At 45.6% G+C, this 15347-nt stretch overlaps 1 protein-coding gene and 1 long non-coding RNA gene across 2 annotated transcripts in view; both read left to right on the top strand.

The window, feature by feature from the left end:
• The window catches only part of Asic2 (acid sensing ion channel subunit 2), a 1053308-nt gene that overhangs the window by 425745 nt on the left and 612216 nt on the right, over nt 1-15347 (top strand). The window lies entirely within an intron of this gene.
• On the top strand, nt 8936-10761 carry LOC132655406 (uncharacterized). Its single transcript, XR_009593219.1, has 3 exons — nt 8936-9003; nt 9999-10105; nt 10695-10761. It is a non-coding gene; the product is annotated as an uncharacterized LOC132655406 (long non-coding RNA).

A 15347-nucleotide genomic window follows, 5' to 3' on the forward strand; every position in this document is an offset into this window, starting at 1 on the left:
TATAGACAAGCACAGCCATGCCTGACTTTTATGTGAGGACTGGGAATTTCAACTCAGGTCCCTGCTTTTGTGTGGCAAGCTCTTTACACACTGAGACATCACCCCAGCCCCAGAGCTCTGTGGATATTCCAAAGGTTTCTGCAAGGTAGCTCATCTCACTGCTGAAAGAGAGGCTTCTGGCATCTTAAACGCTGCTAATTGCAGTTCTTGGGTCCTTTAATGAAAACCTGAAAACTTGCAGGATATGCTGTAACAGTTTCTATGATGGTAACACTGGCAGGATGGGATGGGTGGGCCTGAGCAGAAAAGCTACCTCTTGGGCTACTTACACACTGGGGACAATTACCAAGAAGGGAAACACCAAGGCCTCCTCCACCCCAGCCCATTCCTGTGAACTCTGAGCATGACCATCCTCAGCTACAGCAGACTAGGAAAAAGGAGAAAAAAAATGTCCTCATCAAAGGAACAGGCTTCAGGCCAAGCCTTGCAAAAGGCTCCTGGGGCTGGATCTCAGTGGCAAGGTTTTCAGGCGGAGACTTTTTCTTTTTAAAAGCTGCAAGTGGAAAACAAAACAGCATCCCTATAAGTGAAATGCCGCTTTGAATCCTGCCCTTATGTACAGTAGGGGAGGTGGGCGCAGGAGGTGGGGGAGGGGGAGGAGAGTGGAAGAGAACCCTGTTGTAAGAGCAGTGACAAAGCAGAAACCTGCCCTTTACTTCCCACTGGTTGCTTTTTAATTCAGACATTTGCTAGGATGGGAAAAGCTGTCTGTCCATAATGATCCCTGATGGCAGCTGGCCTTAATGGAGTGTGTACAACCAGCCCTTTGAGAAAAGGCACGTGAAAAATGGCTGCCAGGGGTTGAGAACCAGGAGGTTTGTTCTGAGTTTGTGAATAAATGAAATTCAGAAACATTTTTTTTTTTCATCCTGGGAAATTTTTTTCTTAGCTTTTCGAACTCTTAGATGGATAGGAGGGAAGAAAAGTGAGCCGAAGTGACTCCGATTTGCAACAACAGTGCAATTTCAATTGATTTAAAGTGGGGAGCAACCGAGGTAATGATCACAGAAAGAGGCTGGAATTAGTCAATAAATAAAGTTCAAGGTCTCCAGCCTGACTTCTCTTTCATTAGCTTTAAAGAATGGGAATGAAAGAATGGGAGGTTCCGTCATCAGGTTCCAGAAGAAAAGAAAGAAGGTTATACGGGACCTGGACCTCATCCAGAACTCAATCCCAGAGGGATAATGTGACTTAGTGTTTTAAGAACTCTCTCTTTATCTCTCTCTCTTTCATGTGTGTGTATGTGTGCTCTACCCCCTCCTTATGGACACCACTAAACCAGAGCAGGAAGGAAGTCCAGCTTGGGGAACCAATGAGTTTATTGGGCTTATTTACAGGACATGGGTGAGGAGCTACTTAAAGAAGCATGGGGGCTCCCAAAGTAGCCATGCCACTGGAAAGCCTTACTCCAGCATGGATAACCACACACCCCATAGCTGCATAGTTGAAGTCGCCTTCTGTTGGCCTTCTATAGTCTGTATATTCTAGCACCTCTAAGACCACAAAAAGCCACGTGAAATTAGGACAGGATTAAATGCTGCTGTCTGGGAGGTGCAGGAGCCAGCAGCTGCATTATCAGGTAAGGGTCCTCTTCACAGCCCTCTCTCTATGAGGCAACAGCAGCGGTGAACGCACCCGGACTTGGGTCTCATGGGCAGTCACAGCTACTCAAATAGAGGCAATGGCTTTTGTACTCAGGGGATCGAGCTCTACAATAGTTAAGAGCTGTTCTTACTAACTTACCTTCCCCAAAACTTTGGCCTCTGCTAGCCACCCGGATGCTCTTACAAGCTAAAAGACCCATCGAGTCTCAGTGATGTGGGATCTGACACCAAATAATCTCTCTCCAGCCATCCTCTTCTCCCCCAAGCATCAGCCTGTTCTGGCTGCCAGTCCAATGGAACCTCTTTCCTCAATTTAATGTGAGTGTGACACGACCACCATCCAGGAGGTACATGATAATAGGCGTGGTGCAGAGCTCGTGAGAGCATGACCTGTCTATGCAGTAAGCACTCACTTGTGTTGTTCTATATTATTGTAGTTGCTGTCTTCCTGTTTCCTGAAGGAAAATCCAACGTTTGGCTGTGCGAGTATGTGTGTGTTTGCTTGTGCATGTGTGCATAAGTGTGTGTATGGGTATACATATATGTGAGTGTGTGTGTGTGTCTGTTTGTGTGTGTAGACATTACACATGTGTGGAAGCAGGTGGTATGGCATGATACCATGTGAGCTGAAGAAATGAACTCAAGGAAGGCTTGGGATGTGAGCAAATGTGACATCTATTCAGAGCAATAAGCTTCTGAGCTCTCATTCTAGAAAACAAGACATCCATAGAGTGACTGGGGAAGGAGTTGCAGTGGTGGGAAAGTGGCAAGTGTGGAAGGCGGTGTTCAATGCCCAGGGCTCTTTGGATTTCCCATCTCACGGAAGCATAGATGGGGGGAAGGAAACCTGAAGACTCTAGGAATGTGGTGTTTGAATGAGAAATGTCCCGCATAGGTGTGTGTGTTTGAACACTTGGTTTTCAGTTAGTAGAGCTGTCTGAGCAAGTTTGGTGCCTTTAGGAGTTGGAGCCTTGCTGAAGGAAGTCTATCATTGGGTGTGGGCTCTGAGGGTTTATAGCCTTCTCCCATTTCCTATTCCCTGTGTATGGATGGCAATGTCCCCAGCCAGCTTCTGCCCGCCATCATGCTTTCCCTGCCTATTGCCATGCCCCACCCCCTCCATGGTGGATTCTTAAACTCTAAGCCAAACAAACCCCTTCTACTTTAAGTTGCTTTTTGTCAGGATAATTTATCACAGAAACAGAAAATGGATACAACAGACATCTGAAAAAAGTTTTTTTTCAGGGCTCGTATTTTCAGCAAGTCTCATTGTTTATTTTTAAACCACGCTCAGAGCTTGTGGTCCACCCTGTAATACCAGCCAGCATAGAAGCAAACGTGGCGACGTACCGTGAAGAAGCACCATGTTTCCTGAGGGCTCTCCTGCCCTAAAGTCCAGACTCAGGCTCCATATGGCAGGGGATGGGCAGAAGGCAGGGAAACATTTTAGGAGACAGAGAAGGCTGCTTGGGATTGCACTTCAGGGATATTGATGAGAGGGTTGCCAGGAATAGGTCAGGGTGCTAGCACAGTGCTCCAAAAATGGCTGCAGTTATGGGTGAGGTGGCCTTCAGCAGGTTCCCATGTCCTAGGAAGCCTTTCTCAGCATTAAAAATTAGTCAGCATATGCTAAAGCTGCTGTGGCCCTCACTGTTTCCTCCTCATTTATGTTGCTTCCTTGTTTTATTTTCTTTTAATTAAAAACACTTAATTTTAAAAAGTACTTGATTTACTGTTGTTGCTGTGTGCGTGTGATGCTTGTGAGGAGTTGAGCACATGCAAGTTAGAAAGAGAATTTTGTGGGGTGAGCTTTTTCTTCCAGCTTCTCATGAGGTGGGAGTGCAGGGAAGGCTGGCATGACAAGCCCTGTCATGTGCTGAGTCATGTTGCCAGCCCAGGTTCCTAGACTGAAGGGTCCTATGCCTTTAGCATTCTTCCCAATGTAACTGGCTCAGACTTAATAGTCTTCTTTGTTGACAGTACCTCAGCCAGTCCTTGACAGACAGCACAGAGTGTCTGTAATTCAGGGATGAGTTTTTGATGGGGAAATGGGAGTGACGGTCATTAGCATCTTGGGGGCAGCGTTTCTATTCAGTCTAGAAAATTTGTGGGGGCCTTTCATGTTCCAGCCATACTGATCGCAGCTGCCCTTGTTTGGGTCTGTGCCATGGTGGAGTGTCCAATAGTCAACCTCTTTTTCTGATCCACTCATGAGTACCCAGTTCTCATGGACTAGATTAAACCCCTCAATGTTTCAGTGGAATGTGCCCTCCAAAGGAGCTTCCCTCTGTATCTCCCTTTGCCACCCCGTCCTAGCTTTCAACTTTTTTGCCTTCTGTTTGTCTTGGGGATGCCTGACTACTCTGTATTATCAAAGCAGGCAAGCAGGCAAAGAAACAAAAGCAAACACAATCAAACAGGAGGGGCACAATGTAAAACAGCAATAAAAACCAAACACAAATTATAATCTTGCCAATGTATGCTGTTCTATTCCTTCAATGTTCCCGTCACCACCCCCTGCTGTCTCCGGCTGAACATCTCTTAATGGCCTAAGTTTACATATTCATGCATGTTCTTCTTTGTATTTGAGGTCAGAGAGTCTAATACAAGCTGTTTTAATGAAGCTACAAAGAATATCTCTGCCACCTCCAGCATGCTTGCCCTTGATCTTCCACCATCTGTGCTGACCGAGACTGAATATAATGTGCAGCAGGTTATAAAGATGCTTGTGATGATGATGATGCTTCTGCTGAGGAGGATGAAGGAAATGAGAGACTTTCCATGCATGTCTTTCTGTCAAGCTATCATCTATCATCTATACTCTATCTATTTTCTCTCTCTCTCTCTCTATCAATGTATATATCTTTATTTAGCTATCTATTATCTATTTATTATCTATCAAGCATCTATTATATTTAGCTTTGTATATAATATTTATCAATCTATTTTTCATCTATGTATCATTTATCTATCATTGATAACCTATCATTTATCTTTTATCTATCATCTATTATTTGTCTATCCATTATCTATGCACCTATCCTTTCTAACTATCCTTTCTAACATCCATCTCTGTCTGTCCATCCATCTGTCCATCTGTCCGTCTGTCTGCATGTATGTACATATGTATGTATATTTGTATGTATGTATTTACCATATAGCTATTTCTCTATGTATTTATCTAAAACTAATCTGTCATCTGTCTGTTCATCTATCATCTTTTTAGATACACACACCTCTCATACTCATACCAAAACTGTGAGTGCATGCTATTGGGGTTTGTTTACTGCTTTCTTGGGCTCTGTTTCTATGGAAATCAGCACGCCTGTATGAGCTTTGTTACCCCTTTGAGGTCTAATTTTTTTCCACATAGGAAACACTGCTTTGTCCCAGTGACACAATACAAGGCATCTAAGGCCATGTCTGGAGCCTTGGAACTTTAGGGTTGGTATTGTGTGCCCTCGACTTTCCAAGTTCATGAAATGTTACCATCCAGAAGTAACACATGACAAAGAGCAGGGGCCGAAGTGCCTGATCAAAAATCCCAGAGTCTGGTGCAGAAGTGTCTCCTCAGAGATGAGGATGCTGGGCCTGTTTTAGTCCTCTTGTATGGGCTTCCTCTTCCTGGATCTGTCCATCATCAGACGAGATACAGGATGCCCAGTGAGCATCAGGGAATCCAGGGTTGCTGAGAAGCCTCCTGCTAGGCTGGGAGAGTTATGTTTTTAGGTAATACTATGTATTACCTAAAAGCAAAAGGGCTAGCTCTACACACATGATATAATGGACGTTTACTGTATATTAGACTGTATTCTAAACACTCCACAGGTATTAACTCATCTAAGTCTCACAGCATCCCTGTGGAGTAAGTGCAAAAAGATGTGGGAACTACAGTCTTCTGAAAGATGGCCTCCATGATGTCTACATGGTAAAACTTGCAAATGGTTCTTTAAGGCTGACATGTAACAATCTAGGGAGATGAGGCTGGGTGGTTGAGGGGGTCTCATGGTGGGCTCAGTTGCCTGATTCTAAAGTTGAGCCAAATATCTAGCTGGGTTGCCACCATGCAACGGTGGGTGGGAAGTTCAGGTCTCTCTCACTGAGGGAGTTGATGGAGATGGGTTACCAGACTACATGAGTTTTAATTGTCAATTGGACAGAATTTAGAATCACCTGGAAGATGGGCTTCCGGGCACGTCTGTAGGGGATTGTATTGATTTTGTTCATTGAGGTGGGAACCCATGTGGCTCCATTCCCTGGCTATGATCCTAGACTGCCCAGGTGGAGAGAGAGAACTAGGTAGCTGCATTCATTCATTGCTCTCTGCTTCAATATTGTGAACATGATCTAGCCAGGTGCTTCAAGCTCCTGTTGTCTTGATTTCCCTATCCTAGTGGACTGTACCCTTGTACCCAGAATAATTTCTATCACTGTTAAGTTGCTTTTGTTAGGATACTTTATCACAGCAGTGGGAAAAGAAACTAAGGCACAGGGCAACTCACTGGGCTGCCGAGGGTGGCTGGATGGATACAAGACATTCATGGGAGCACCTGGTAGTCACTGATAATGAGATTAATAAACATAGGAAGTATGTGTGGGTTTAGGACTGGACAGAAAATGGTGATGTGAATGTCTTTGAGCCAATCACTGCCATGTTCATTTAAGTTTCTCATATGGTCATTGTAACAACACAAGTTGCATAGTGTTAATACAGTGCATGGAAAAACAAAAAACAAAAAACCTCAGAGGTAGAAAATCATGTCCCCAAATCACTTGGCTAGAAAGGTTAAATCTGTAGCAATATCTGTCTGAGTTCAAAGCCACGTGGAATTTACTCCCCTATCCTAACTCCCTTCAAGATATTTGAATATTTAATCCTCCCTCCACCACGCACTGTGTAATTGTATGGATAAAAATCCAGTCACCAAAATTCCTTCTGCTTAGAGCACTCTGAGCTTGTCAGGAAAATCTAGTAGGATAAGCTGTCTTGACACAGGGTGTGAAGAGGGACGCTAGAAACACACTCAAGGGCAAACGTTGGTCTCTTACCAGAAATGCTTGTGTCAAGGGTGTCTGCAGCCATGTTAACATTGCATCCGAGCCTTATCTTTTTCTTAAGAAATGTGAATTTGTTAGCCATATGGTCTTAGTCTATCTCACAACCTCAAGTAGAAATGTCAGCCCTAACATAGGCATGCAATTCCAATTTGTGCCCAGTGGGGCTCGCAGTCAGTGCCAGGGAATGAGAAGAGTTACTGCTTTGCTTTCTGTGGTTTTACAAATGGGCTTTTGTCTCTGAGACTCCCACCAGATGCCCTATCAGCACGTTATTTTGAACACATCTCTACCGTATACACATTTATTTAAGAGTTCCAACTGTGGACTGCTTTTTCAATCACTTCTAAGGAGTGAAAAAAAAATGTCAAAGAAACGCTAAAAAATGTAAAAACAACATCCAGATAGACACATGTGTATCATAGCCATATCAGCACTCCTGCGTGGACAGCTTTTTTTGTCTGCTGTCTTGGGCTTTGTTTCTCTGGCAACAAGCAGGTGTGTGTTCTGCTGTGTCCTCACTCCTTTCAAGTCTGATCTTTCCTCATTGCAGAAAGTCGCTGTTCTGTTCAGATCATTTAACACAAGGTGTCAGGGGAGATCTCTGGAGTGTTGGGTAGCAACTGAAGAAACAAGTGACATGAATTGAAACTTTGTCTTACTAGAACATCCTAACAGATACCGGTGTGCTTACACTTTACTAATCGTTGTAGTAACTGTAGGCTTTCAACCTAATTAAAGCGGTTGTTTTTAGCATGGAGATCTAGGTGATGGTGAGAATACAGAGAGAACTATGTTGTTAGCAGCATGTCCAACTCATGGTATCTCCTCAGAAAACTTTGAAGCCATTTGCTTATTCTGTGAAGTGTTGGTTTAAAGATTCATAATACATTCTGAAAATCTATACACACATAAACTGAATCTATCACTATATGTGCAAGTTGCAGAATGGGGACATTCTGCTCTCTCAGCTGCATGTCTCAGCCCTCTTTCCTACCCTTCCCTGGATGCACACAGCCCATACGTGATGTGGAGCTGCCTGGTGTTGAGCAGAATGATGGCATCAGTGTCAAGGTGCATAGAAAACATGAATGCGGCTTAATTTCATATTTTAGGCCATAATAAATGTCAGTGTGGTTTTTAATGTCCTCTTAGCATCTCATGAACTATCTCATCTCCCCTGCTTTGGAAACTGGTAAGCTGCAGGGTGGGGCATGAAAACCAAAGGATTACACAATACCTGTGAGTGTCGATCATGCTGCTTCATATGGCGGTGGTAGGGAGCAAAAACTCAGGCTGCAGAGAGAGCACAGAAGGGAAATTCTGACTCTGGGAGGTCAGGGAACTCTTCCTGGAGAATGTCAGTGGAGCTGAGATATAAAGACAAACAGCTTATGCTCCTCCCAGAGGAATAGCAGGAAAGCCAAGGCTCTGTTAAAGGAAACGGCATCTGTAAGGGTTCTGGAGTCTGCATGGAAGCCAGTGTGGCCAGCACATAGACAACCTTGGAACCAGGTGACTCTTACTGGTTGCATTCCAAAGAAGGCTGAGAAAATACACCGGGATGAAGAGAGATTGAGCCATCAGAATGAAGTATAGATAAGAAAGCCTGCCCCGCTCTAAGAGGACCTAGAAGTGGCGGCCAGGGGGTGGGGCCAATGGGACTCCCAGGACAAGTGTGCATTATTCAGTGAGATTTAATAGTGAGAAGGCAATGAGGTGTATCCATGAGGGTGGGATCCATGGACAGCAATCCCACTTGTAGGTGAAGATCCCAGCCTGCCACCCACTGGCAAGACTTTCCCTTGTTTGAACATTACAGCCGGTGCCTTCAGCCCCTTGCTGAGGCTTTCAGTTATCGGTGAGTTCCCCTGCCTCATGGTACTCACACCTGGCTTAGGCTGGGCTCTGTCATAAAACTTGTGGCATGGGGAAGACATTCAGCACGAAATATAAATGGCCTCATACCCTGTACTTAATTAACGCACCCTCACACTTCCAGTCTAACAAGAACACTCTACAAACACACTTTGGCATGCATTCACTTCCTGCAGAGAATAGAGGAGTTTGGAAAACACAATGCCATTATTAGACTCTGCCAGTAACTGGGGACAAATGCATCGGGATCCACAGGGAAAAGTGTTTACGAAGCTCACACAGAGAGACTTCTATTGAGACTGAGAAATGTCTGTTTTGGGGAGGCAGCCTCGGGCAGGCCAAGGAGGAAGGCTTCTGGAATCAGACGAGGCCAGTTTCAATCCACTGCCTTCGGATCTTGCCTGTGGTGTGTAACTGGGAAGTTCATGTCTTGCTCGGGAAAGTCTCCATCTCCTCATTCATAGGATGGGGGCACGAGATATACTTTACAAGGTTGTTAGTAAGATGAAATGAGATAGAGGATGGGAACTGATAGTGTCCTAGTGTCTAGATTCTCCCCCATCCTTCTCTATGTGTGGCAGGTACATGGAGCTGGCCAAGAGGCTGTAATGGACCACTCTCCTTTTACTATTTCAGTACAAGCCTGGGTCATACCAACCTTTTAAAAACATATATATATATATATAACATTTTAAAGTTCTCAGCTCTTATTTCTGTGACCTTCTCGGTGTCTGACCTTGAACGAATCATTCATCGCTTCTTGAGTGTGTTAGGGTGACACGCATGTGCATGTATGTGGAGGACAGAGGTTAACCTTGAGTGCTGTTCCCCAGTCACCAACTGCTGTGCTTGTTTGATTTCAGGCAAGTTCTTTCTCATGACCAGGCTAATTCACTGGTTAGCCTGGCTAGATTAGCCATAGGGATTCACCTGCCTCCTCCCCAGGCTGGAATTTCAAGCCGGTGCCATTGTGCCCAGGGCTTTTATGTAGGTTTGAGAGATCAAATTCAGGCCCTAGTGTTTCTGTGGTAAGCAGTTTACCCACTGGGCCCCCTCCCCCTCCCCCACTGAACACTTCCCCCTTGTACCTTATGTATTTTATTCTTTTAGTACTGAGGATTGGTTCTAGGGTCTTGTGTGTAAACATGATCTGCCAAATGAGCTACACTCTTTTCGCGTTTGTCTCTTTTTAAACTGAGACTAAACTGTTACCAAGGATGGTCTTGAACTTACTCTGGAGACCATGGAGGTCCTGAATATGGAGGCCTGGTTTGTTTGTTTCTAATAGGGAAGAAAGCAGGAGGAGAGAGAAGTGAGGCGGGGAAGGAAGAGGAGGCGGGTGGAAGCACCTGCCATCAACCTACCACATGTTCATCCATTTGACCATCTCATTCTTCCCAGAGGGAAGCCACTTCATACCCGCATTACAAAGAAGAAGACTGAGGCTCTGCTGCCTTCTTGCCCTTGAGATGGGATTGACATCACTACCCCCCTCATCAAGTCTCCTGGTGAGGATCTGACGGTACAATAATCATACAAGTCCCTTGATCGGTATATGGCAGGTGGCAGGAGGAGGTATTCCCCAAGGACAGTCTCCTAAGAGTCCTGGAGGAACAGGAGATGCAGTGGGGAGTAAAGCAGAGAGCTACAGGGAAGGGCTGAAAGCCTGCAGGGCTTCAAGTATATTGGGAGGCTAGCAGTAACTTCTGACCTCACATTGCCTGTGGGTTTAGGGATGAGTGTAGGGTCAAGGAAGTTCTGTGGGAGTTTATTTCCCCTGGCCCCCTTTTCTAGGTTCCCATAAATGAGGGACAGGAAGGTCTGACTTGCACAATCGCTCTGGGTCTTAACATCATACCGGAAAACCAACAGGCAACATGACTACGGCAAACAGGTTAAAACTTCCCCCAGTTAGCCCTCATTTTTTGGACCTTGATGATAACTCCCCCACTGCTCTTCTGGCCTATGAATGAGGTCCTATAAGGAGGCCCGGCATCATTCAGTGTCTCCCGAGGCCAGAGTCCTAGGCACAGAGTAGAAGGGTGCATCTCTTAAGGCATGCAGCTAAAGGCCGTTCTGCTCATGTTTATTCTGCAGAGTCACTAGCTCTGGGAGCTATGCGGAGGAGCACCCACGAGTGAAACTATCAACCTTGGATGCAGGCACTGTTTTCTGAGTTTCATGTTCTCCTTTTTTTTTAAATGAACAAGCTAAATATGTTATTCAATAAAACCTGTAGCCAATATAAGCCTGGAACAATAGGTATAGTAGTTATATTTACCAAAAATTAAATCATGATATATACTCTGTCTGAAGCTTCAGATTTTTATTTCCTTTCTCCTTATTTATTTAGTCACTTCACAGCCCCCTCCCTCTTCTCCTCCCACTCCCACGGTCTCATGCCCCTCCCCCAACCTCCCCTCTTCTTATTCTGAAAGAAGGGGAAGCCCCCACAGATACTAACCCACCCTGGCACATCAAGTCTCAGCAGAACTAAGGGCTTCCTTGCTCACTGAGGTCAGGCAAGGCAGCCCAGCTCGAGAAAAGGGATCCAAAGGAAGGCAGCAGAGTCAGCAAGAGCCCCTACTTCCACTGTTAGGAGAGCCACATGCTGACCAACCTGGGTATCTGCTACATATGTATAAGAGGGCCTAGGTCCAGTCCATGCATGCTCTTTGTTTGGTGGTTCAGTCTCTGTGAGGCCCTACAGGCCCAAGTCAGTTTACTCTGTAGGTCTTCTTATAATGTCCTTGACTGGTCCAGCTTCCTCAATCCTTCCTCCCATTCCTCCACGAAACTCCCAAGCTCGGCCTATTGTTTTGGCTGTGGGTCTCTTCATCTGTTTCCATCAGCTGGTAGGTGGAGCCTCTCAGAAGACAGTTATGCTAGGCTCCTGTCTGCAAGCATAGCAAAGTGTCATCAATAGTGTCAGGGGCTGGCTCTCTCCCTTGAACTAGGTCTCAAATTGGGCCAGTCATTGGTTTGCCATTTCCCCAATCTGCTCTATCTTTATCCCTACAGTTCTTGTACACAAGACAAACTTATGGGTGAGTTGGTGTCTCCCTCCCTTCACTGAGAGTCCCTCCCGGGGGGCGGGGGTGACTTCAGGCTCCACACGCCCTCTACATGTTCTTAGGGTGGGGTGTCTGCTTGATAGACACGGGCCCAGGTGAGCTGGCTCATGGAGGCTAGTGTTGAACATAGTTTAGTATCAGCCAAATGGGGAGAAGAAAAGAAAGGAGTTTGGAGCTACCTAAGAGAACAGTGTGAGCAAAGGGAGTGGAGGGCAGGTCAGTCCTTTGGGGACCGCTTACAGACATCAGTTAGCAGAGTCCAACAAGCAATCTTCATGAAGACTGCGTAACACATGGTGGCTTGAAGTGGCAAGGTGGAGGCTGGAACCCTGGGGAGGGGAGAACCCAACTGAAGGCCAGGCAGGCTGTGTGCACTGAGGGTGGGTCATGACTGCACTAAGAGGTCAGTGTTCCGTATTGTAAGAAGGGGTTGCAGAGAAGGACTAGGACAGGGGGCATCATTATCAGACAGGACCATCTGCTATTTAACCTGATGCTAGTAGAACTCAGTGCAAACTATAGCACAAATGTAATAGCCCAAGGAGAAAGGTGAAAGGCTCAGTTGGCAGTCACTCTGTTTCTAGTTGCCACACTGGGACCTTCTGTCATGCAGAATCGCTGTTTGGGTCTTAAGTTCCTGTGGAGAACTAACAGCCATTGTGGTGGAAATAAGAAAGGGAGGACCTTTAGAAGGTCATTCGAACAGAATGAGGCCAGAAGATGCTCTTTGCCCCTTTCAAATGTGAGCATGCGTCTTTGAGGAGTTGACCTTCATAAATGCTGACCTGCTGGTGCCTTGGCCTTGGGTTCCAGACCTGAATTCACACCACTTTTGCATTCTGATGGGTGTTCTATCTGTTGCTACTCTTGCCGATCTGGGTTGTGTATAAGGTATTTTAGCACAGCCCAAAGGGAAGGGGGCTGTTATCTGCTGCCCCACTGCACAGCAAATTGTCTTGTGTGGTGTACAATAAGCATTGCAATGAAGCCTGCCAGGCTTCTCCACACCACACAGGACCCTGTGTGAAAAAAAATCTGTAGGGACTTCTCCCTTTGATAAAAGAAATGTGGGCTCTTCTCCGTTGCCTCCTAGCCTACTCAAGTCTTTTTGATCTGTTGGAGAGCATGGGGGCTCTCTGCCTCTCTGTGGCTCAAAAGAAAGCTGGACACATGGTCTTATGTTACTTCCGAAGCCGATTGGATGGAGGACAGGCAGAAACTTGGGCTTTGAGCATCACTTGCGAGATGTCCTAGCAGCTTCACATGAGACTGTGACAGACCATCAGCCCCTTGCCATCTCACCATAGTTGCCACTCTTTTGTGATTTCTGGATTGGCTTGTTGCAGTAGCAGAGAGCAGACCCAAACTATTGGCGCTAATTATATCTTGGAGGAGTTGCTAAAGGAGAAAGCCAAGCCCCTCAGCTCCCCAGGGCTCTGATTAGCTCCACACCCCTCCATATTCTAATCGTGCCCTTTATTAGATCGCTGTTGGATCCTGACTAAGTTTAATTTCACATTCACTTTTCTAAACATCCTGGAGATGACAATTACGAAGCAGACAGGCATTTTTTTTTTAAAAGAAACTGCCAAAGGTACCTGAGGCCACCAACTACAGGAGCTCTGATAACCATGTTACTTGTTTTAATATAAGCTTCCCAGGGAACTGGCCCAGAACCTTCTGCCAAAATCTTTGCAGACTGCTCCCTCCTTCTGCTCCCCAAGCACCTCATTTAGTTAAGTGGTTTTGCCTCCTTCAGGTTACTCTGTAATTGGGGTGATTATTCATTCCCATCACACGACTGAAGCAAACGAAGAGGTTGGCTTGGAACCCCAAATACTGTCTTGCTTCCTGCTGCATTTGATCGCTTATCTTACCCTGAGCACGTGACTTTGAAGATCTGAGGAGCTGGCCTAGGTTCAGCTGGTAGAGCTGCCTCATGGCTGCTGTTCAGAACGAAAAGTGCCATCACCACAATGGAATTAGCCTTGATGAGAACAGTTTGCCAGCGTGCCAGGGAAATGGGATGACTAATGGCCTGGCCAAAGCAGCCTTGGGTGGTACGGCCTGTCTTTTCTCACTTACAGTTCAGGTGTGTGTGCCTTGGAGAGCTTCCCTGAGTAAGTGGTTCATATGGGTATTGCTTGGACCCATCATGTGAGAAGGCATTAGTCATGTTGCTAAAGTGTGACACTATATTAGGAAACCCATTCCTGAACTGTCACAGCACACAAAATGTTCAAAGACACCGGAGGGACATCTTCTGTCTCAGACTTTCATCTCAGAGGTCCTCCTTCCTAACTTGTCTTCATCATTCTCGTCAGGTCACCTTACTTTGGGTTCAAGGCCACATTTGCATGACCCATCAAGATATCCATCACTAGTCCATCAGCGCTTCTCCCTCACCCAAAGTGGCTTAGTGTTCTCTGTGTAGCCACAGATAACCACGCTTCTGGTCCTCCTGCCTCTACTCCTAAATTCCAGGACTATACTACAACACCCGGTTTATGAACTACTAGGAATCTAATCCGTGGCTTTGTGGCTTCGTGTATGTTAAGCAAGCCCTCTAGCAACTAAACTCCAGCTCCATCTTTGTAACCCACATTAACAGCATCTCCACTCTACTCCTATGTCTCCTCTGAATTTCACAAACACACAGGCTTACTGCTCAGAGGCCCTTACTGGTTAGAGGCCCTGGTGTAGGCCATGGGCTTTGGCTCTGTGCAAAATAGACATAGAAAAGCAAGATAATTATAAGACATGATGAGATCCATAGTGAGGGAGTCTGGACTGCTATAGAATTGAGAGAAACAACAGAAACCCAGGCATGGAAGATTTTTGAGGCTTTTCTGGAAGGAGAGACATCTAAGTAAGACCCAAAGAAGAAGGACGCACACGGCAGGCAGAGAGCAGCATAAAAAGTTTTAGATCAGAGAAAATCAGGCACATTTGGAAGAATGCTGCTACGTATAGGCTTTGCCTGGGAAGACCCTAGACCTGGGTTTGGACTGTGGCTTCAGGAATAGAAGTGGGACGGGATTAAATCATCTACCATCTTTGGGACAAAGATACACAAACCATGGGCAAGTGAGACGCTGGTGACTGTGTGAGGACTACGCTTCGCTCGTGCAGCTTTGTGTCACTTGTAGAAATCAGATGTCCTTCTGATCCTCTGTTTGGAAGAGGATTTGGTCTTTTCTTACTCATTTTCCTGAGGTTATGATTGAATGAATTCACAGTTTTTGCTTTATTTCTGAATACTGCTGTCTTTGTTATATCAAGAGCATGCTTTTTTTTGCCTCCTTTCTCCTTCCTTTATTTCAGATTTATTTTCTAGAAAAGAATCCTGTGGCTAGAATTGCTTGGGAGAATGTTACAGACATCCCAACGTCCCCTTCAGTCCCTCCATGCTGTTCCACTTCTAAAGACAAATGATGAATGACACAAAATGATAATTCTCTCTCTTCTGAACCCCCTAAGTACCACCAGGGTTTGAAACAGATAGCAGAAGCACAGAGCTTCATTCCAAGCCTGGCTTGAGAGGCTTGCTTCCCCTTCATTATAGATTTAGAGAACTCACTAATATATTTGCTTTCAGCATGAGGACTGCATAGGCCACATTATACCCAGTTTGCTGCATGATTGTTAATTCTTGCTCTGTTTTATGTGGCAGGAA

Source organism: Meriones unguiculatus, chromosome 7 (genome assembly GCF_030254825.1).
Source record: "Meriones unguiculatus strain TT.TT164.6M chromosome 7, Bangor_MerUng_6.1, whole genome shotgun sequence".
NCBI classification, from domain to species: Eukaryota; Metazoa; Chordata; class Mammalia; order Rodentia; family Muridae; genus Meriones; species Meriones unguiculatus.